We start from the raw sequence: 24,344 nt of genomic DNA, 5'->3' as shown, positions 1-24,344 counted from the left end.
GTTTGGTTTTTATATCCAGCTTTCTGGGATTTGGAAGCCTTTCGTGTTATCTAAAACATATGATCGTTCTCGTTGGCTTCTGTTGAGAACTTTAGAGAAGAAATGAAAAATGTGGAGCTGCCAATCTTCAGCTGCGTACTCTGCGCTGACGGTTGTGATCAAATTGTTGAACATCTACTACACTGCACAAAGAGTGCTAGAGTTCTCTAATTGCCTGTTTGGATCCCTTTATTTTAGAGGAATTGGAATCAACTTAATGTATTAGGCTATTTTGCTTGGAATTAGATATTCCACGACTCTCAGAAGCTCACAAATGAATACACATATGTCATTATCTGTTTTTCTACTATGTTTATAAAAAAAAAAAACTCAATGACGTGGATACAGCGAGAGTTCAAGGCTGCGGTGGTTAAGCTTTCACAAACCTTTTTGGACTAAAAAAAAACTGGTGGACGTCCGGTGTATTCTCTATTTTTATAGGGTCGTCCGGACGTCCGCACGTGCGTGTTCAGACGCTCATGCACCCGTGTGCTGCAACGCGTGCTGGCTTGCTACGTGTGCCCGCGATGCTTCGCGCCCCGCGCCTGCTGCTCTGGGTCCGCGCGTGCTACTGCTACGCCTGCACATGAGAGGATAATAGGATATGCTTGAGGTCCGCCCAGTTGCATGCGAGAGAGAGAGGGTGGGAGCACAGTGCGCCTACCCGTGTTGACTTCCGCTGCATGCTCTACCATGGGGGACCGAGCCTGGTGGTGCAGGGGCACCTGGGTCTGCGTCTGTTGGGCACTGGCCCGCTCTGGCGCTCTATATGCGCGCATGCACTTTGACCAGGGGGTGCTCGGCCATTTGGGCACTGACCACCCGTTGCGTGCACGTCTAACTGTTGGAGCTGGCCCGTTTGACAGAGATATGCAGCGCTGGATGGGTGCGTGCAGCCGCACCTTCCGCAACATACTGAAACCAGGTGAAACAATTGAAACATGTGTTGCAACATATGTGTATAACCACTGCAACATATACAATATCCAGATAAAACACTTGCAACATATGTCCGAAAATAGGTGAAACATTTGGAACATACACTTGCAATATACGTGTATAGCCACTGCAACATATGCAACATCTAGATAAAACAGCTGAAACATTTAGAAAACACACTCAACATACATCTAGATGAAACACTTGCAATATACGTTTGAAACGGCTAAAACATTTGAAACATACACTTGCAACACACGTGTATGGCCATTGCAACATATGCAGCACCAGACCTACTTTTACAACATCCAGATAAAACATATGCAACATACGTCTGAAATGCATGAAACATACGGTTGCAACACGTACTCATCTACTTGTTGCCGCCCAATAAAGATTGACGCTAGGCACGAGACGCGGACAGTGTGAGGCATGGGCGAGTGTGCGCAGCATGAGGCGCGAGGCGCGGGACGCACGCGGCGCGAGGCGGGTCTTGTGCAATCGTGCAAGGTGCGAGGTGCAGAGATGCACGACGCGAGGCGGGAGGCGCAAGAGCGCACGGCACGAGGCGGGTTCGGTGCGACCGTCCGAGGCGCGAGACGGGAGACTAGGGGGGCGCAGCGCGAGGCGAGTCCGGTGTGTCGACGAAATATGGTCGGCAGTCTACCTAGGGGTATGCCCAAGGTAGTAGATTATCGGCAGACAGATGCGCAAGTCCCAAACAAGACGGTGACGCAAGACAGACACGAGGTTTTATCTAGGTTCGGCCGCCAAGAAGGCGTAATACCTACGTCCTGCGTCTGATTTGTATTGCTGTATGTCAATGAGAGATGTTTTTTAGAGGGGTCCCCTGCCCGCCTTATATAGTCCGGGGGGCAGGGTTACAGATCTGGAAACTAATCCTAGTCAGTTACAATTGCCATATGTGGCCGGACAAGGATTCCTATTCTAATCGACCAGGATCCTGCTTGGTCGCCAAATCCGTCTTGATTCCTTGTGCGGGACTCCGATCAGGTGGACCGAGCCGCACGTCGTTTTTCGGGTGGACTGAACCCATCGATCCGGGCCAGCCCAAGCTTAGCCGTAAGGGTATAGGGGTTAATACCCCCACAGCTAGTCCCCGAGCATCATGTATTATGCTGCGACACGCCATTTTCACCTTCTCCGACAAGCGAGGCTTGGAACCTTGACGCCTCCGACCACCGTCATCACCGGAGAAGTAGGTTGTCCGAAGAATGTATGGTGCTCTTATAAAAAGAAAAGATTTCTGTCCTGAGAAGTGTGCCCACTTGTATTTCTGAAAAGAAATGTAAGTGGTCTTGAAGCATAGCATTCTTGAACATCAGAAGCGTAGGGGTCGAAAAACAAACACATTCACCGCAAGGTGAAGTGTGCCCACTTAGTCCCCGAGCCTGGTAGGAGGTGACGTAGGCACGTGGTGCCAGGGTCTAAAAAGAATTCATAGTTTAGTTGAGAACCCAATCGTCGTACAGGCGATACGAGATGCACCGGCAGGTGCATCGTACCGATGTAGTCCCCGAGCTTGCTGGAAGGCGAGGTATGAGCCTTGTAGCAAGGTCTAAAGAAATGTCTCTTAACTGTATGTGAGTACAAATCACATGTAGCCAAGGAAAAACACTATTCAAGCAGTGGTCGGGGCAGTCCCCGAGCATATTAATAATCCTTATAACCATTCAAAGCACAAACACATTCACCGCAAGGTGAAGTGTGCCCACTTAGTCCCCGAGCCTGGTAGTAGGTGACTCAAGCACGTGGTGCCAGGGTCTAAAAAAGAAATTCTGCTGAAGTTAAGAATCCAATTGCCGTACAGGCGATACGAGATGCACCGGCAGGTGCATCGTACCGATGTAGTCCCCGAGCTTGCTGGAAGGCGAGGTATGAGCCTTGTAGCAAGGTCTAAAGAAATGTCTCTTAACTGTATGTGAGTACAAATCACATGTAGCCAAGGAAAAACACTATTCAAGCAGTGGTCGGGGCAGTCCCCGAGCATATTAATAATCCTTATAACCATTCAAAGCACAAACACATTCACCGCAAGGTGAAGTGTGCCCACTTAGTCCCCGAGCCTGGTAGTAGGTGACTCAAGCACGTGGTGCCAGGGTCTAAAAAAGAAATTCTGCTGAAGTTAAGAATCCAATTGCCGTACAGGCCAAACAAAATACACCGGTAGGTGCATCGTACCGATGTAGTCCCCGAGCTTGCTGGAAAGCGAAATATGAGTCTTGTAGCAAGGTCCAAATAAATGTCTTTCAACTGTATGTGAGTATAAATCACATGTAGCCGAAGAGAGCAAAACTCCAAAAAGTGGTCGGGAGGGTCTCCGAACACAGCGGTGGTCATAGCAGTTCCTGAATATAGTAATGGTCGGAGCAGTCCCCGGGCACAACCGTGGTCGGAGCAGCCTTCGAGCAAAAAAGGTGGTCTGGACAGTACCCGAGCACCGTAGTGGTCTGGGCAGTCCCCGAGCACCGTAGTGGTCTGGGCAGTCCCTGAGCACAGTAGTGGTCAAGGCAAATCCACGATCACGTGCGCTGCTTGTACTATTATTTGGTGTATTTATTTTTCTCTACTCTCTGCCAAGTCTAGTCTGTCCAGTCTGACACGTCTGGTCAAAAAAACAAATAGGTATAGTACGTCATTCTGTCTTCTTATTGTTTTCTGACAAACAGTCGGTTGACACCTGTATTGAGGTGTGTCAGTGTGGGCCCTCTTACACCATCAACGAAGAGGCGCGTACACTGTTATCGAAGGAGCGCGTTTATTGGCGCAGATTTCGGGGTTGTGTGAACAACCGTCCGCGGCGCGTGCGCACGACTCCCAATATTCTCGGGCGGACGAAACGACGGTGCCCTTTTGCTTTATATAATGTAGGTCTGGTAAGTTACCCTCACCATTCCCCATTGTCATCCGCCGCCGCAACCTTCTTCTTCCTCCTGCCAAACCTTATTCCCCAAAGATCATCACCAATCCCCTCGGTCTCCCGCATCCACCCACTTAGTAAGGACGAACAAATGGCGAAGAGAGACGCCCAGAAGAAAGGCGGGGTCATGGCGAAGGAATGGTGGAAGTCGCGGAGCAACGAGCAAACCATCGAGGACCTCGTCGCCATGGGAGTGCTCCACAACAAGGCACTTGCGGGATGGCGTGCACCCGAAGGAGAAAGCTTCCCCGATCCACAACCAGGTGAAATTGTGATCTTTGAAGATTTTTTCAAACGGGGTTTTGGGATTCCAGTGCACCCTTTCCTTCAGGGGCTCTGTTTGTACTACGAGATTGGGATTTGCAATCTGCATCCCAACTCGATTCTTCTCGTCTCTACCTTCATCCATCTCTGCGAGGCGTATGGTGGCTTCCAGCCCCATTTCGACCTCTTTCGCCACCTGTTTTGCCTTCGGAAAAAGGGAAGCGGTGGCTCGAAGATCGCTGGAGGCGTCTACCTGAACCTTCGGGACGGCATGAAGGCTCAATACCTGCACTGCCCCTGGAACACCTCTTTGGACGAGTGGTACAAGAAGTGGTTCTACATCCGTGAAGAGCCAAACTCCATCACTCTGTGCGATGTGGGACTGATTCCAGAGAAGAAAAGCAGCTGGTCGGAGAAGCCCGACAACTTGGAGCAGATCGCCGAACTACTCGGGTTGATTCCGTGGGGAAGGCTTGACGGCCCGAGCGTTGTCGGCAACTTCATCAGCCGTAGAATTCAGCCGTGCCAGAAAAGGATTCACCCCGGCTTCGAGTACCAAGGAGGCGCTGATCCGACGAGGACCAGAAAGGAGCCGCTGGACAAGCTGGAGATCAAGGCCAGGATTGGAGAGCTATTCAACCTGGCCGATCCCAACTATGTTGCATTGAACGCCATTGAACACGCCTTCAAGCTGGCTCGCCCTCCCCCAAAGGTAAATGACGCCTCCTTTTAACTGTAAAGTCATGTTGCACCAAGAAAATAACTGTTTTTTCCTTCATTTTGCGTCTCAGTATAATGGCCGTGACCGGGCAGGAGTGTTTGTGTCGCCTCCCCCCGGTGTAGAGTGGCCGCAAGTTACTGGACCAACCGCCCAGACCAGCGCCAGGACCGACGGCGTTCACTGGGCGGTACTCGAGACCGTTGAAGACGCCTCGACCAGAGCCGCCGGCAAGCGTCCGGCTACCAGCAAACGACGCCAAGCCATCATCTCCCAGTCGGACGACGAAGCAGAGGATGCGGACATCTTCCGGCTCATCCCCCGAAAGAGGAGAAGGCAGGTGGGGCCGTCGGAGCAGGGTGGCTCCTCTGTGCCAGCAGTGGTCACAGCACCGACCACGGCAACACAGAGCACAGACGAAGGGAACATGCCGCATCATCCTCCGACGCCCGTACCAGAGGTTGAACAAGTCCCGGTGGAAACTGCCGAGCAAGCAGAGCAGGGGCGGTCGAGGAGACGTTCCTTCGCCACATCCTTCCGCAAGTCAAAACTGTAAGTATATATAATTTGGATGTAAGCTTGTCATTTTGCATTGGATGCTATTGTCTTATGAATTTGTCTCTGAATGTATTAGATCGGCGTCCACCGAAAGCCCCGACCAGCTAGCTGGGTGCGGGACGTCCTTTCCAAAAACGGCGGGACAAACTGCACAGAAACAAGCCGTGGAGGAGCCCATGGAAGGGACTCTGCCTGGGCCTCGGCAGGCGTACGACCAGACGCCAGTCCCCGAGCAGAACACAAGTGTTCCGAGCACAAACCCCGATGAGGAGGATACCACAGCACCACAGGAGCTGGATCTAGCCGAGGGGCAGCAGCCAGAAGTTGCCCAGGACAAGGGTGCCGACGCGACGGCTCGTGGGAAAGCCTTGGTGGTCGTGGAGTCTGCGAACTCCGGACCACTGCCGCCTCCCGAACAGGAGGCTGAAGAGGATGAAGTGGAAGAAGTCCTGGGCCGTCCCCAAGATAGACGACAACATGTATATGTGTCGCGCTATCGGAACGATGAATGGGTCATGCACGAGGAGATCCCAGAGGCCGAGGAAACCTTAAGAGTTGAGCGAGCAGCCAAACGCCTGGTGACTGAAGTCCAGGTATATTTGGCTTTAGTCCTTAAACCTGTTGTGTAGTCAAGCTGTCTGACGTAGCTTGTCTGTATGCAGGACGTGATGAAAACTGCGAGGTACCGAAAAAGGTGCTTCGACCAGATAGAAGTAGTCATGAAGACCAATAAGGAGCTGACGGCTGAAGTTGAACGCCTACGGCGCCAACTTGAAGCCACCGACCAGGAGAGGACAAACCAAGAAGCACAGAACCAAAACCTGGTCGGCCAGCTCAAAAACAAAGAGCAGGAGAAAACATGTAAGTGTTCACCGTATCATAGCAAGTCCTGGACTTGTGTTTTTTTTTTGTTCCTGACAGTAATAGCTGTAATGCAGGTTTAGAAGCTGAAGTGACCCGCCTCCAGGGGGAGAACAGCCGCGCGCTTGCAGAATGTGGTCGCCTGAAGGAGGACAACGAGAAATTGGAACGCCGCCAGTCGGAACTCCAAGACCACACTAACAGAATGAAGGACGACCTGAAAAGTAAGCACTCCAGACCGCCTTGCTCATTCAACTGCCCACATTGCCTTGTCGTGTCATCACGTTTGATGTCTTGTAATATTTTCAGTTTTGAAAGTAAATGCCAAGAGGCACCTTGAGGCCGTGATCAAGGAGCGTGACGACTGGAAAGCACAATGCCTTAAGGCCGTCGAGGAGCGGGACACGTGGAGCAAGCGGTGCCAAGAAATGGCAACTGGCATTGTGCCCGTCCTCGACCTCATCGACCCGGCGCTCACAGAGGAAGAGCTAAGGACGCCTCAGCTCGGACTGGTCGAGAGATGCAAGCAAGCATGGGGATGGTTCCAAGACTTCGTGAAGGAGGCAGGTGAGTACACGGGCGCCCATGTGCTAAGCATGGTGCGTGCTCACTACCCCCTGATCGATCTCAAACGCTTGGAGGCTGGGTACCCGAAGGAGATAGACCCAGACAAGGCCGAAGAGCTTTGGACGGCCCAGCTGGACTTGTCGTCAAGGATAATTGGCGATATTAACCTGTGCGGAGGTGGGACAGCACCTGTGCAGGGTATGCCATCAACAAGCCAGCTGGAAATGCCATCACCTTCAAGCCAACCAACGAAGCCTGCGGTCTCGACCAGCCAGGCACCGGCGGGGCCATCCCCTTCAGCTTGACTAGCTCTAGAGTCCCCTAGAATCGAGTAGGGTATCAGAGGCGGCGAGCAGTAAATGCCATGCGCCCCGACCAGCCAATGTAATAGGCTTAGAGCTGTAGAAGGAGGACATAGTTGTGTTATTGTAAACTTGAGCCTTTTCAGGCAAGCTTGTAATAACGTAACTGTATATCATTATAAGCTTATTTGTTTTATACAAAACGCACTTTAAGCTTGAATTTTTTTTTTTTGTCGGTGTAACTAAGTGGGAACGTGTTAACGCTCTGTTTTAGTTGTACCGTTTTGCTCGACACGTCATCCTGAAAAGTTTGTGCGGCCCCAGTCTGGCATGTGGTCGGAGTATGAGGTACTATGACCTGTGCATACGTGGACGCAGACAAGTCAAACCAGAGGGGACCTGCCGATCACCCGCAACGCAGAGAGCAGATCCCGTGCACGTGTTGGGAGGAACCGGAGACAGGGCCTGCTCCGAAAACCTAGAAGGAGTGGTGGTCGGCTTGTACTGCCTTAGGTTAAAATAACCATAAAATTCGGAGTGACACATTAGAGTGGTCGGAGAAATCATAATTGCTTTATTAAAGTAAATCGAAAATGTAAGTAGAGTACATATCTCAGTAGTTAAGCATAGAAACGTCTAAGCTTGTCGATGTGCCACGAGTTTGGTACGTCCGTGCCGTCCAGGTGAGCTAACCTGTAAGACGTTGGACGTGTGACTTCCTTGATCATGAAGGGTCCCTCCCATGGGGTTGCGAGTTTGTGGACGCCAGCCTGGTTCGTCTTCCACTTCAGGACTAAGTCCCCGACCATGAAGAAACGCTCTTTAACGTTCTTGTTGTAGTACCTGCGCAAAACAGCAAGGTATTTGGCCGTGCGTACGCAAGAATCAAGCCTTTTCTCTTCTGCGCTGTTGACTTCTAGCTCCCGTATTTCATTGACCCTGCCTTCATCGAAGTTCTCTACCCGTGCTGATCTGAAAGCTATATCTGGTGGGAGGACTGCCTCAGCGCCGTAAACCATAAAGTATGGTGAGACGCCGGTGTTACGACTGGGCTGAGTTCGGAGGCCCCAGACCACGGCTGGTAACTCTTTGAGCCATCTTCCAGGAGCTTTATCATTTTCTCTGTACATCCTCTTCTTCAATGCGTCCAAGATCATGCCATTTGCCCGCTCGACTTGTCCATTAGCTCTAGGATGCGCCACCGAGACGTATTTTACAACTATGCTCCTTTCATCGTAGAAGTCCCAAAAAGCGTTCCCGGTGAACTGAGTACCTAGATCAGTAATGATGCTGTTGGGCACGCCGAAACGGTGGATGACCTGGTCGAGGAATGTGACAGCTTTCTCTGAGGATGCCTGTACCAGAGGCATGTATTCTATCCACTTAGAAAACTTATCAATTAGCACGAAGACACATGTAAATTTCCCAGGAGCTGGTTTGAAAGGCCCAATCATGTCCAGTCCCCAGCAGGCGAAGGGCCAAGAGGCTGGAATCGTCTGGATCTCATGTGCTGGTACATGGATTCTCTTGGAGAAGAACTGACAACCCTCACAGCGGCGGACTAGCTTCTCTGCGTCGGCCACTGCTGACGGCCAATAGAACCCTGCTCGGAAAGCCTTACCGACCAGTGTTCTTGAGGCCGCGTGGTTGCCGCAGGAGCCAGAGTGGATTTGGTCTAGGAGATGCTCGCCTTCCTCCTGGGTTATACACTTCATCAAGATTTCCTCCTTAGCGTTTTTGCGCCATAACTTGCCATCGGCGAGCAGATACTGCTTACTACGACGCATCAGTCGCTCATTTTCTGTTCGATCGATATAACCGCTACCATCTGTCAAGTACTTGATGAAAGGTGTTCTCCAGTCCGGCTCATGAGTGGTCGGAAGCGGCTCGGCTGTGCTCGGCGCCGGAACCGTAGCCACTAATTACTGGTCTGAAATTTTGTTGGTCGTTGAATCTTCGTCTTCAATGGAAGGCGTGAGCAGGTCCTGGACGAATACGCCATGTGGGATTTTGGCTCGGGATGATCCTAACTTTGACAACGCATCCGCTGCTTGGTTCTTGTCCCGGACCACGTGTATGTACTCGATGCCATAGAACCTGCCTTCCAGCTTTCTTATTGATTTGCAATATGCGTCCATCTTTTCACTGGTCGTGTCCCAGTCCTTGTTGAGCTGGTTGATGACCAGAGCCGAATCTCCGTAGACATAGAGACGTTTAACCCCAAGCTCAATCGCAATGCGTAGACCATGCAGGCATGCTTCATACTCGGCGGCATTATTAGATGCTGGGAAATAAATCCTGAGGACGTACCGGAGCTGCTCCTTGGATGGTGACACGAAAAGAACTCCTGCTCCCGCACCGTCAATGTTGAGAGAACCATCGAAGTACATCGTCCAATATTCGTCGGATCCCGGAGAGGCAGGCGTGCTTAAGTCTGTCCACTCGACGATGAAATCGACGAGTGCCTGAGACTTGATTGTAGTACGGCTTGCAAATTCCAAGGAAAGGGGGCATAGCTCCATTGCCCATTTGACGATGCGCCCGTTCGCATCCTTATTGCGAATGATGTCCCCCAAAGGATACTCGGTCATGACTACCACACGATATCCGTCGAAGTAATGTCTCAACTTTCGGGATGTTATCAGTATGGCGTAGAGCAGTTTCTGAATCTGTGGGTACCTGGTTTTGGATTCGTTGAGTACCTCACTAATGAAATAAATTGGCCGCTGTACCTTGTAGGCGTGGCCCGGCTCGTCGCGCTCGACCACCAGTGTAGTGGAAACCACCCGATCGGTTGCCGCAATGTAAAGTAGGAGAGTTTCGTCTTCTCTGGGAGCAGTAAGTACCGGAGGTGACGTGAGGTATTGCTTCAGCTGCGTGAAGGCAGCGTCTGCTTCCTCCGACCACTCAAACTTCTCGGACGCTTTGAGCAGTTTGAAGAACGGTAGTCCTTTTTCTCCTAACCTTGATATGAAACGACTTAGAGCAGCCATGCAGCCGGTAAGCTTCTGGACATCCTTCACCTTTCTCGGGGGCTTCATGTCTAAGACAGCTTTGACTTTCTCCGGGTTAGGGCGTATGCCGTCGTAACTGACGACGTTGCCAAGCAATATGCCAGAAGGGACACCAAAGATGCACTTCTTTGGGTTTAATTTCCATTGGAACATATTAAGGGCTGCGAAGGTGCGTTCTAGATTGTCAACAAGGGTATGAGCTTCCTTGGTTTTGACAACTACGTCGTCGACATAAGCCTCGACGAGGCCGTCTTTTATCTCGTCGTTGAGGCAGGCCTGTACAGCGCGTTGGTAGGTAGCACCGGCGTTTTTGAGCCCGAACGACATAGTCGTGTAGCAGTAGGCGCCGAAAGGCGTGATGAAAGATGTCTTGATCTGGTCGTCTTTTTTGAGAGCGATCTGGTGATAACCAGAGTAGCAATCGAGAAAGGAAAGCAGCTCGCAACCGGCGGTTGAATCTACGACCTCGTCTATGCGAGGTAAACCAAAGGGGTCCTTAGGGCAGTGTTTGTTGAGATCAGTGTAATCAACGCACATTCTCCATTCATTATTCTTTTTGCGTACAAGAACCGGGTTGGCTAACCATTCCGGATGATACACTTCTTTGATAAATCCGGCTGCCAAAACCCGCGTAACTTCTACCCTAATCGCCTCCTTTTTGTCGCGAGCGAACCGTCGTAGCTTCTGCTTGATTGGTTTGGCCTTGCTGTTGACATTTAAGGAGTGCTCGATCAAGTCCCGAGGTACACCGGGCATGTCGGAAGGTTTCCATGCAAACACATCCACGTTGCCCCTCAAGAACCTGACGAGCGCGTCTTCCTATTTGGGATCCAGGTCGGCCCCGATAAGGGCCGTTTTGCTGGGATCGCCTTCGACCAGCTGGATCGTCTTGTGCTCCTTGGATCTGATGTTCTTGCGCGGAGCCTCGAGCTCTGGGATCTCCAGGTGGTCGGCCGGGGTCTTCTTAGCGTCGAGCATGGTCTCGGCCATGCGAATAGAGAGGTCGTGGGCCTCTGCGATTTTGAAGCTGTCGTCCTCGCAGGTATAAGCTGCGTATACGTTGCCCCTGAGGGTTAAAACTCCTTTCTCAGTAGGCATCTTGAGCACCAGATACCTGTAATGAGGTATGGCCATGAACTTGGTGAGCGACGGTCGACCAAGAATAGCATGGTAGGTGCCGTCGAAGTCAGCGACCACGAAGTTGACGTAGTCGGTGCGGAAGTGGTCCGGAGTCCCAAACTGCACAGGTAGCGTGATCTGCCCGAGAGGTGTGGAGCTCTGTCCGGGGAGAACGCCCCAGAACTGTGCCTCGTACAGCTTCAGGTCTGCCTGGGCTATTTTCAGAGCGGGCAGGCTGTTCTTGAACAGTATATCAATGGAGCTGCCGCCGTCGATCAGTACCCTGTCGAATTGAACCTTGTTGATACAAGGATCGAGGACCAGGGGAAAATGCCCTGGCTCGGGTATGGCGGCCCATTGGTCCTTCCTGCTGAAGTAGATTTCACGGTGAGACCACGGAGGAAGCCGTGGATCGGTGAGAAGGTTGTCGGTGTTTGCCACGTTCATGCAAGCGCGGGCGAGCAGCTTGCGTTCTCGTTTGGTTTCGATGGACACCTTGCCGCCGATGATGGTGTGTACGCGATCAGTCGGCTTGACGTATTTGTGACGAGGGTCTGCATCGTCGTCGTCGTTGTCCTCGTTGCGCTGTTCCCCCGCGTCGTTAGGCTTGTCGGACGTATCCGGAGCCTGTTGACGCGTGTAGATAGTCTTGAGGACGCGGCAATTCTCCATGGTGTGGTTCAACTTAGGATGGAGCTGGCAGGGCCCCTTCAATGCTTTGGCGTAGTCGTCCTCGTAGTTACGACGTCCGCCGCCCTTTTTCACGGTATTGACCTCGCCGTCGTCTTCCCGAGCGCGCTTGTTTCTGTAATCGCCACGGCGGTTGCGCCGCTGATTACGTTGATCACGGTGGTCGCGGGAGTCGTTGCGCTGGTTGCGGCGGTCAAAATTGTCGTTCCGACCACGATTACTGCGGTAATCGTCGCGGTGTGGAGGGTGGTCGGAGCGTGGAACCCTTGCTGCTTCTTCAACGATTATCTTTTTAGCGTCGTCAGCGTCCGCATATTTCTTAGCGGTGGCCAAAAGCGCTGTGACCGATTCGGGTCTCTTCCGGAGGAGCTTGTCTCTTAGGGCGTCGTGGAAACGGAGGCCGGTGACGAAAGCCTCGATTGCTTCGTTGTCGGATATTGATGGGACCTTGATGCGCATCTCCGAGAAACGCCGAACGTACTCGCGCAGTGGTTCATCCTTTCGATCTCGGATCCGCTGCAGATCGTACTTGTTGCCGGGTTGTTCACAAGTAGCGATGAAGTTGTCGATGAAGGCCTGCCTGAGCTCCTGCCAAGAGTCAAAATAGTTCGCTGGCAAGCTAACCAGCCATTGGTGACCTGCATGACCAACAGCGACTGGGAAGTAGTTAGACATGACGTGCTCGTCGGCCATGGCTGAGCGGCACGCAGTTTCGTAGAGCATGACCCATAATTCGGGGTTTTCCTTGCCGTCGTACTTCTGAAGCTTCTCGAGCTTGAAATTCTTGGGCCATATGACTTGGCGCAGGTGTGGAGTGAACTGCTTCAGGCCCGGCGGACCGTGGGCGGTGTCATACTCCATACGGCGATAGCTTTCATGGGATGCACGATCGTCGGCTCTCTGGTTGATGCGAGCACGTAGATCACGTCCACCGAGGTGATGGCGGAGATCGTTATTGCCATCGCGGCGATCTCGATTGCCATCTGGGTTGGCCCTGCGACCGTGGTTATCACGGCGATTGTCGCGGTTATCTCGGCGGTTGTCGCCTCGAACGTCGTGGCGGTTATCCTCCCGGCGGCGGTTGTCGTCCCGACCACCATCACGACCACTGTTTCCGCCTTGACGGTTGTCTGATGGGTCGTTATTGCGCGAGCCACGTTGGTTGAGTGGCTGTGAGCGACTTGAGTATTGGCGGCTGTGGCTTGATTCGACAGAAACGGATGGAGCCCGGGCTTGGTTCATCTCTGCGGTCTGAGCCATAGCAGCCGTCAGATAAGCTTGTATGTCATCGCGGATTACTTGAGTCTCGGGAGTGTTGGGCAGCCGCTGCATTGTCGCCATGGCGACGGCTACGTTGGCGCTTGGGGTCTTGAAGACTTGTTTGTCCCCCACCCTGTCGAAAGCATTGTTGAGGTCACGTGGCTGGACCCTTATGCGTCGTGCCTCCTGGTCTGCTCCAGCTTCGGTTTGCCGGCGATTAAACCGGTCAATATTGCGTGCTTCGCGTGCAGTCTTTTCTTGTTCTGTTTCGCCAACCGCTGGCGGCTCGTCGTTGCTGACAACATGGATTAAATCCCCTCGTCTTGGCGGGAAAGACGGAAATTGGGGGAAACCCGGGGCGTGGTCTGGTAGATCCAGATCGTATTTGACGCCTTCATCTTCGTGACGCTGAAGCTCGGTGTGGACCGATGCGTTGGAAGCAATGCCGGATGAGGAGCTGGAATCACCCTCTCGGACTGTGTGGACGGATCCTTCTTGATAATCTTCGATCCGGACCATGTTGACGATGTTGCATGGCTTCGGCCGAGATCGATGTATAGGACACAGATCCGAGCGGCGTCGTAGGTTGTACGCGTAGCTGGAGGCAGCGTTTCGCAGGCCGTAGGGCTGGACCTGGTGGTTCTCCTTCGGGACCTCGTACTCGCAGAGTCGGAGACCCGTCGCGAAGGCTGGCTGGCGACGAGCGGAGCGCCCCTCAGGGGTAGATACGACCACAAGATCTGTTCCAAGTCGTGCAGGACGACTGGTCCGAGCTGGTCGGATAGATCTGTTGCGGGGAGATGTTACCTGCTCATTAGGTTGACTTTGAATCGTACTTACCAGAGCTAGGGTTTCAGCGAGTTTGATGCCGACCCGATCGATGGAGTCGAGCAAGTCGGTGTCGTCGATCTGCTTTCCTTTGCAGCGGGGAAGCGGACGACGGGTTGTCGGCGTGGCTGTAATCGTGGTCGGAGCCAGATGTATCGTGGTCGGAGCCAGATCCATCGTGGTCGGAGCCACGTTCGTCGTGGTCGGAGCCGTGTCCACCGTGGTCGGAGCCAGATCCATCGTGGTCGGAGCCACGTTCGTCGTGGTCGGAGCCGTGTCCACCGTGGTCGGAGCCGTAGCCGATGCAGGTGAAGTAGTCGTCGGCGCGGGTTGAATCCACGCCTCCTCCGCGGTCATGGCGATGGAAACGTCGGGGCCGGTGGTCCAGGTGATCTGGCCGACGGTGAACGTGAGGCCGTTGGGCGTAGCCATGGAGCCGGAGATGATGACCATCTTGTTTGCTTGGAGAGCAGTACGCACACCCCCTACCTGGCGCGCCACTGTCGACGAAATATGGTCGGCAGTCTACCTAGGGGTATGCCCAAGGTAGTAGATTATCGGCAGACAGATGCGCAAGTCCCAAACAAGACGGTGACGCAAGACAGACACGAGGTTTTATCCAGGTTCGGCCGCCAAGAAGGCGTAATACCTACGTCCTGCGTCTGATTTGTATTGTTGTATGTCAATGAGAGATGTTTTTTAGAGGGGTCCCCTGCCCGCCTTATATAGTCCGGGGGGCAGGGTTACAGATCTGGAAACTAATCCTAGTCAGTTACAATTGCCATATGTGGCCGGACAAGGATTCCTATTCTAATCGACCAGGATCCTGCTTGGTCGCCAAATCCGTCTTGATTCCTTGTGCGGGACTCCGATCAGGTGGACCGAGCCGCACGTCGTTTTTCGGGTGGACTGAACCCATCGATCCGGGCCAGCCCAAGCTTAGCCGTAAGGGTATAGGGGTTAATACCCCCACACGGTGCGACCGTGCGAGGCGCAAGGGCGCACAGTGCAAGGCGCAGGGTCGCGTGGTGCGATACGGGCCCATCCTGTCCGGACAGACGTCCTGACAGGCCGATTTTTATATGGAATTAATCGCCAACGGCATTGCCTTGTGAAAGCAAAACATGGAACTTCAAAATTGTGCTGCTGTCTAAGATTATTGCTGAAAACTTGTTCCATGTTTTACACTTTGTTTAAAGGGGTTTCGTGGTTTTACCTAACAGCTGTACTACTTTTTGCCGCCTTGGAAATTTCAGTTCATCAGTGGGTCAATGACGCACCTGATGATTAAAAGGGAAAACAAAGCAAGTCTTTGATGGGTCAACACTCAACAGGAGGGAGCAGGTTTTCCGGACGCCTAGTAATCTTGATGATCCAGCGTACTATTGACCAAAGAGAAAAGATGACTTTGACTTGTTCTTTCTAGAAAACTGGAATTTATGGCCTTCTGCACATAGTCGAAGTCAGAGCCTGTTAGAGGCGCATGCTAGTGAGTAGTGACACCGTGTTTCGTCAGCAATTCAGAAAGACCGTCCTCCCGGTCCGGCCCAAGCACTTCAAAATCAGAAGCCTACATTTCAGGGCCAGTTCTTGTTGGGCCTAATTGGCCCAACAAGATTAGTGCGGTACTTGTCTATTTTTCGTTTTCTTGTTTTGATTGACACTAAGTATATGAGATGTGACTTCGGCACTACTACTCGGGGGAGAAAGATATTAGTTTGAAAGGTCAAGTAGTGTCTAGAAAAGATATATTTCGATATTTAGGATCAATGCTACAGAAAGACGGGGATATTGATGAAGATGTTAGCCATAGAATCAAAGCATAGTGGATGAAGTGGCGCCAAGCATCTGATATCCTATGTGGCAAAAGGGTACCACAGAAGTTAAAAGACAAGTTTTATAGGACGGCGATTAGACCTGCTATGTTGTATGGTGCAGAATGTTGGCCTACGAAAAGACGACATGTTCAACAGATAAGTGTCGCGGAAATGCATATGTTGCGTTGGATTTGCGGTCATACAAGAAGGAATCGAGTTGGGAACGATGATATACGTGATAGATTAGGGGTAGCACCAATTGAAGAAAAGCTTGTGCAACACCGGTTAAGATGGCTTTGACATATCTAACGGAGACCTCTAGAGGCACCAGTACGTAGTGGAATCCTAAGCCCGGATAGTAACGTGAAGAGAGACAGAGAAAGACCGAAATTGACTTGGGTAGAGGCAATAAAAGGAGACTCGAAAGAATGGAATATACCTAAAGACTTAGCCTTAGATAGGAGTGCTTGAAAAATAACTATTCACGTGCTTGAACCTTGATTGATTCTGCTGGGTTTTAACTCTAGCCTACCTCAATTTGTTTAGGATTTAAATGCTTTGTTGTTGTTGTTGTTGTTCGTTTGATTGACAAAGTTAATCATCAGAGTAGGTCGTCCTCTTATATATAAGGAAAAAATTAGAGTAGCTGCCAAGGGAGTCAGGAGTAGAATAGAACTGCATATATTATACAGAAAAAGGTACAATTTGATTGGTACAGAAAACTTGACAGGGGACATGCTGGACGACTGAAATACTGAAAGCAGCAGCGACTCAACATCAATATGCGCATGGATGTTTTCAATTCCATCTTGAAAGATACTGTACATCGGTTACATTGGCCGTCCAAAATCCTATCGTCTATTTCGTCCAATCGTCCCTTTTTTTTTCCGATCCCTACCCTACGAGCCGTCGTCGATCAGTCATCTCACACAGACGCTCCGTACGTCGTCGTCGTTATGCTGTCTTATGCAGGCTAGGACATGCATCGATCAGAATTCACAATCTGACCGATGTGAAACCGGTGAAAGCAACGCAAATAAAACAGGGCAACGATCTTTAGGTGTTGTCAAACTAGTGGTTGACTTGCATGCGCTTAATCCGTTCATCGATCAAGTCGCATATGCATGTGTCAATCCGTCAAAAAGCAGCGGCACCAATCGATCGCAATCATATGGTTTGGATGAATTGACGGTACGTGTGATGATGAGCTAGCTAGGCTACCTTCGAATAATGTCCGTGTCTGATTAGCAGTAGCTTGGACAATGCAAAGAGATGCTGGACAGCTAGCTGGAGCATCCGTCGGCATGCAGGCCTATAGCACGCAGCCATGCTTGCCGAACGAGCGGCGCGCGGCAAATTAGAGGCGTCGCGCGCACGTCGTAGTAACCGAATGGCATGCACACGGCCGGCGAAAAACCAATCCCACAACTATGTGGGGGCAACTCGTTATCTACAGCCGCACATCACCCACCCACACTGCTTCATGCCTTGACACGTGCCTTCCACTAGTTTGATCGACCCCTGTTTTGTTTCTCGTCGTCTCGCCGCTGGTATCGTCGTATCGCCGAATACAAATTCTTCTCCGCGCTCCCCTCCGGCTGTCGGCGTTTCTTTTGTGCTCGCTTCCAACAATGGAGCCCTGTCTTCCACATCTCTCCCATCTGCTCACCGTCGCCTAGGGTGCGGCCGCCCTACATTTGAGCACTCTCGGGGTCTGAGCTTGAGTAGTTGAGCACTCTTGTTGCCCGAGATTTAGGGTTTAGGGTTCCGCCTCACTGCCCCCTTTGCCGTCTCCAGATGCCCTCGTCGTCGGCCCCAAGCCTCCAGGCTCCCTACCGCGGCAGCACGACGAGCTGATTTGCAACATACTCGGCCACCGTATCCAAATTGTATCACCGCCGTCTCCATACTCGGTCACGAAGGTGCTACATTTGTTGGATCTGGATGCTACTTTTGGTGCATAGGTCTGCTGCTTTTAGTTGTATTGAGTTTAGTTCTTCTACTTTTAGATGTGCTGCATTTTTAATTTTTATTCATATTTATCTTTATTCATAACTTTAGTTCGATCCATCCAAGTGTCAGCTACATGTGTTTTAGCAGTTTTTGAGGCACCTTGGAATGCCTTCTTTTCTGTGGGTTTTTTATTGTTCTTGCCAAAAAAAATTCAGTTCTCTGCAGACGTAGGAAGGAAGTAGTCCGTGCATTTTTTGGTCCTTGTCCTTTGTTTCTGGGAGCAACCGAAGCCTGGCTGGTGTGATCTGAGTTGCTTGTCGTACTGTATCTTGTATTTAATTACCTATTTTTTATTGGTTCTGGAAGCTGTTATTTTGATTACATTTTAGATCTGTTCTATCCTCGTTTACTTCATTGTGATTGATGGAGGCACTGCCCTGCTATTAGTTCATACATCTTATTCTTTATAGATAAGAACTGACGGCTCTTATGTGTCCTGTGCATATTTTTGGTTTCATTGATAATTAGATTCTTAAGATATGCTTTTAAGGTACTCACAACACTGCCTTCCTGCAGATTCATATACTAGCATGCTGTTCGTATTATCTTTCTAAATGTAGTCTTTATCCTCTGAGCTATAAAAATCTAGACAACCAGATACAAATTGTGTGCTTTAGTTCTCAAATTGAACGGAAACTGAACTGGAACTTAGCTAGGTACAATCTGCTTTGTTATATTCAATCTTCACTCCATTTTTAAAATTCAAAAAATTTGCTAATGCAAATGGTTAGGTCTAATTTTCCCCTAAAATATTCATCCAGCTTTCAGTTATTGTGGCTGGATCTTTTAATTAGTTTTAGATATGGATCCTGCCTTTTCTGTTCTTATGGTTGGTTCTTTAATTAGTTTTTATAGATATGTATATAGTTCATGTTGTTTAATGTGATTTATTGATGTACAAGATATGATTTTGGTTTATACGAATGATTCTTTTTAGATCTGCACATATGGCTCTTAGATGTACTCTCTCCGTCCAAAATAGCTGTCATTCTAGCTTCCCGACAAATTACCTTGACTAATTTATGTAAAAATATTTTAATATTTATGATACACAATTAATATCATTAGATAGATTGTTGAATCTATTTCTAGAATAATTTTATTTGGAGATACAAATATTGTATGTATTTTCTATAAATCTAGTCAAACTTATGACACGGAAACCCAAAATTACAGTTAATTTGAGACAGAGGGAGTACCATGGCCACCTTTCCTGCACACAGACAACCTCTCTTCCTCTCTCTTTCTTTTTCTCTCGCACGCTCTCTCTCTCCACACTTGCTGCTACCTTTTTTTACGGTACTTTCTTCTTCCTTTGGTCTCTCCTCTCTCCCTTCTCCTCGAACCCACTCAAGAAGTTCGATGTCTCCTCCGCGTCGGTCGTGTGATGCCAGCCACAGCAACAACCACTGTCCTATCTGTGTTCTGGATCTATACTGGTATTCTACCCTTGATTTCCCCATGTGTCTAGCTTATTCCTCTCTTTTTCCATCGATTCAATCTTTTCACCTTGTTCTAGGTTTTAGATCTTCTGCATTTATTCGATCTAGATGCTGCTTTTATTTCATAGGTCTATTGATTTGGATTAGTTTTTAGATCTTGTCTATTGTTTTATTTCAATGTCCACGTTGGAAACAATGGAAAGCTGTTAGTTTTGCTTCGTTTTATATTAGTACCGAATGGTCTTATGTGTGCCATGTCTATTTTGGTTTATCGTTAGATAGTTCTTGAATGTCATCTTGATGTATTATTTTTTTTTTCCTGAGATGGCCTCTGTGATGCTACTAAGTTAAGTTCTATTGCGTGACCTTTTCTTTATTATTTATAACTTTAGTCTAGTAGTAGTAGTTAGATTTCATTATCCTGTTGTGCTTACAGTTCATTTTATAATTTAGTTCACACAGATGATGTGAATAAAAAGTTCTTTGAATACTCAACAGCTCAAGCCACTGCTTTTCCTGGGAACAATACAGATAAATTCAGTTTTATAGTTCTAGTCATGTGCATTACGGCTAGTGCTTTCCAATAGTTGTAGTTCTCAGTTTTATAGTTTCAAGTACTAAATATGGTACAATATATCTTGGAAATCCTTTTTAAATGAACGTGATGGAAGTTCTCAGTTCCCATTAAAGGCAATGCTCTAGGGAACATTGATCCACCTTATTTTTTTGTCCCTTTTGATCTGTTAACTGGTAACGATATGTGATCTGCACAATTGGTGTGACCTTTTGCTTAAAGCATTTTTACTGGTGTTGAGGTAAAATTCCTTCACACAATTTTGATGCTTTGTCCACAAAGTAATTGTGCTTGTCAGCACAGTTACTTTGTTTTTGCACTTACTAGTAAAGTAGGCATAACATTAGGGATGTTATATTTGGAATACTAGCTTCAGGATGTCCACAGGCAGCACAGTGAAACTGCATCTCAGTAGATTTCGACATTTCAAGTAGAGAAAAATGTCGATCAAATTTTCTGTATCGACTATGGTTTCAGAAATGGCCTCCCTCAAATTGTTATAGAACTTGCTGTCAGATGCAAAGGTTCTGAAACAACCTTGAATGCTTGGTGTTAATCCAGTACTTTAGTCCTAGTTTAGTTTATCTTTCACAGATTAAACGTACGATTTTCATAATATTCTTTACTAGAGAAAAGTACTAATAGAATAAGTTTTCTTTTTTTCAGCATCAAGGATCTCGAAGCTGTTTTTTCATTAATTCCAAACTGAATTACTCAATTTAGCTTATATTCATTCTTATGTCAACATTTTCTACACCGGTGGCTTTATAAAATTGCTTATTTTTCACTGCTGTTGAAACTCAATATCTCGAGTTCAGTGCTATTAACCTTCGTCTTTATGGAAAGAGAAAGGTCTCAGTCGTATCCAGACGTCCAGACTCAACCACTTATTGAGACATCGTCTTCATTAGAATTCTGCACTGTTCTCCCTACAACTCTATTTCCTTCAACAAATCTACCCTTTATTCCTCAGCCAGGTTTGTTTTTTGGCCATCACAAATGTGCTCACCAAGAATTTCTTTTAGTTTTCTATACTGTACTCATTAGTTTTTGGGTCAATCATCTTTATTCCATAATTTTTTTCTTCTGGTAATAGCTATATTTTAGGTGTCACCACTACTATACATTAGTCATTATCTGATTAGTGTACTTTATGTTAAACTTCACACCTTAGTTTACATGTACCTCTCAACCTTATATTATCTTATATAACTTTTTAAGCCCGAACCTTTGCTTTTGGTCATATTTCAATGTTGCTAATATTTTTGAAAGACACTCTAAAATATTTTTACTTTATCTGTTGCTGACCAAAGACATAGTAAAAGCATTTTATTTTTTCGTCAAATTTTCCACTTGTTAGTAATTTCTGTTGCTTGAATTTTATTTTTTGAGCTCAAAGTGATTTTTTTAACACATTCACAGATGGTGGTATCTTTGGTCCTTTTCAACAACTATTGAGGGCTGCAAATTCTGGTGTTCTTTCTGCTAGCAATTATGGTGTAGTTACACTTGGAGCAAATCCAAACCTGCCAACTGGAGGCTATAGTCACTTGCGTGTTGATACTGTCAAAGAGACTGCACCAGAAGTTGTATGTGACGATGATTCATTCTGCAGGCACCGAATCTGAAAATGATACACCCAGACATGTTGTTTCACCAGATTTGTTTGTCGAAGACAACAACAATCCACCTGCAAATGATGAGTATGTCGCTAGTTTCAGTGACCCTATTGGCACAGAAGAGTTCATGCGTGGTCGTGATTTCGATTACGGTGATTTTGCTACTGGGATTGATGACACAGATCTAAATGATCTGGATTCTGAAAACCACATTGATTCCGGTAGCGAAGAAATCGATAACGGTTTCAACGGAAAAGATCTGGATCAATCTTTGGTAGATGGTCACGATCCCAGTGATGAGTTCAACACGATAAATGAGCCATACATTTCAGCATGTGTTCTCGGTGAGTGTGGATGTTCAAACCTAGTCTCTGGCCAGAAAATTTCTGCACGATATTAGGAGGGTGTTCGAATGGGCTTCAATAAACGGTAATGTTAATTATCAAATCCTTGGTCATTAGATTACATTAGATATCATCCATATTTAATGAATTCTTTAATATTCTTGTAATCTCTATCCACATAATGTTCACTTACAAAATTTAATTGTCTTCTTCAGCATAAATGTTAGAGTAAAAACATAGACTTATTTGTTAGCATAGTGAAAATTTTCATTCCTGGATATATGTTTTTTTTGCAGCCTTTCTTAAATTTCTGCTGCCATTTGTTATTTATCTGTTGTTAAACATCTGATTCACTACAGGCAACGATTTGGTACGGTTGGTGAACCTTCAGATTGTCGTAAACCAAGAAACATGGGAGCGGTAGAGATTGCGATGCGCACAGCAGAACAGAGAGCATCAAAAGAAGTATTTGAACCTAAATTAGGCATGGTATTTGATTCATATGAGGAGGGTTATGAATTCTACAACTTGTATTCATGGGAATATGGTTTCGGGATAATCTACAATCGTAATTCTTCAAGGACTAATGACAGGAGCTATAGAACCATGCAGGAATTTACGTGTCAAAAAGGGGTAAGTTGCAATTGAAATTATTAATTTCAATGTTTCAGAAAATCATCCACAGCCTTGTAATTTGGTAGTTTACACTATAACGTAGGGTTCGGACAGTACATAAATACAAGTAATAGGCCATTAGTTGAGAAGAGGTATATTACTAAAACATGATAAGAATGTACCAAATTTGCTAGTTGATGTTCATGGTGTAGTCAAAAAATTGTCAGGGAGAGGTACATCCATTGAACAAGTACATAAATACAAGTAATAGGCCAATAGTGTAGAAGAAGTATATCACTAAAACATGATAACAATTGTACCACCACCTGAATCTGTTCTTATTTGGTACAAAAGATTTTTTTATTGAAAGTAAATAAATACTCAGCAACACAGTGCTAGGCATTTATTAAAATAACAAAATCAAATAAATTAAGGTAAACATATACGAGCATAGAGAATACATGAGCTTTAGGGCCTGTTCGCTTGTCTGAATTCTGGAGGAATCTGGATGGTTTGGAGGAATGCTAGAGGAATTTGTGAGAAAAAAACACTGTTCCGGATGAAAAAAATAAGCGAATCAAGCCGGGTTTAAGGGCACGCGAACGGGGCCTTATTAGTAACTTGAGAAATTAAATTAATATAACCAGGAAAAACAAGGCGGGTAAGGGTAATATAATAAACATAATTATAATTGATAACAATATGCAGAATTAGATAAAATTGTCCAAAAGGATTGATTCAAAGTAGTGGTGCGTAAAAGTGTTTGGCCGGTACTCAAGTGTTCTTAAATACAATATCAACTACCTTTTGGAATGAAAAACGGATTTATTTGATTAAAGAATACATCATACTTTCAAATGTTATATGAGTACATATGAAGAGTTTTAAAAAATGCCGAGAATTGATAGCATGAAAGTTGAGCAAGAGGAAAATATTGTGTAAAAGAGAAATTAACATAGCACTCTTAAATACTGAACGCACTTAGCCCAGCTCCTAATACACACAAAGCACTCATTAATCTGTGGTCTTTCCACATGCTTTCCACATTTTTTTATACTCTTAACCAACACTAATGAAAATTTCACTAGTAGAATACACTTAAGTTTATTGCTTATAAATTTTTGCAGTAAATATGTGATAAGCTGACCTCAACAAATGAGGCTACATGCTCAGTGCTAAATTTGCAGATGCCATGCTCTTGTCCAATACAGTCAGAATCTCATGGGTCTCACATAATATAAGATCCAAAATGTAATGCCTACACGATAGGGGAAAATCCAAACTGAGCTAAATATAATGTCATCTACAAAACCTCTTGTCATTGCTGTAAAAGGAAAAGGATAGCTCAGGCGGAAAACAAAGGCACATACCAAAAGCGTGAAAATCAAAAGGGACAAACAGTAGTTGATAAATTTAGGACTGAAATTCAAAACAAAGGTGAGGAATCTAGTGGTTTCACCCTTGTTGAAGAAACAGCTTACAGATCTATGGACGAGCATATCGAACAGATTACAGGTCTATTTTAAGTATTTCACAATGTGTACATAAATGGGAGCAAATTGAAGTGGTTAGACATCTCACGGTAAAAAAAAAGTAAAGTATAATACTGCCAGATTTTCTTTAGGCCGGAAAAAGTGAAAATTACAAGAACTATTATAGATCAATATACTTCTTGAAAAAAATTGTATCTCAGACCTTGCCTCCCCTCAACCATACTAAAATGTTGTTTGCAAAAAAGGAGAAATTCCTGAGTGCACTTTAACAAATAAAATGTTGTGTGATAAATTCTTTTACCACTATAAATATAAATTCTTCTATGT

The 24,344-nt window shown here is 47.3% G+C and overlaps 1 long non-coding RNA gene across 2 annotated transcripts; it reads left to right on the top strand.

Annotated features, from left to right (window-relative positions):
• The first annotated feature begins 19,228 nt into the window (after positions 1 to 19,228).
• LOC136509074 (uncharacterized) lies at positions 19,229 to 22,537 on the top strand. Of its 2 annotated transcripts, XR_010772210.1 has the most exons (4): positions 19,238 to 19,369; positions 20,613 to 20,923; positions 21,369 to 21,994; positions 22,269 to 22,537. It is a non-coding gene; the product is annotated as an uncharacterized lncRNA (long non-coding RNA). The 2 variants fall into 2 exon arrangements; XR_010772209.1 differs by having other exon boundaries at positions 19,229 to 20,923.
• The last annotated feature ends 1,807 nt before the right edge of the window (positions 22,538 to 24,344 follow it).

This window comes from Miscanthus floridulus, chromosome 1, assembly GCF_019320115.1.
Source record: "Miscanthus floridulus cultivar M001 chromosome 1, ASM1932011v1, whole genome shotgun sequence".
NCBI lineage: Eukaryota > Viridiplantae > Streptophyta > Magnoliopsida > Poales > Poaceae > Miscanthus > Miscanthus floridulus.
This window is presented reverse-complemented; position numbering and strand designations above follow the sequence as displayed.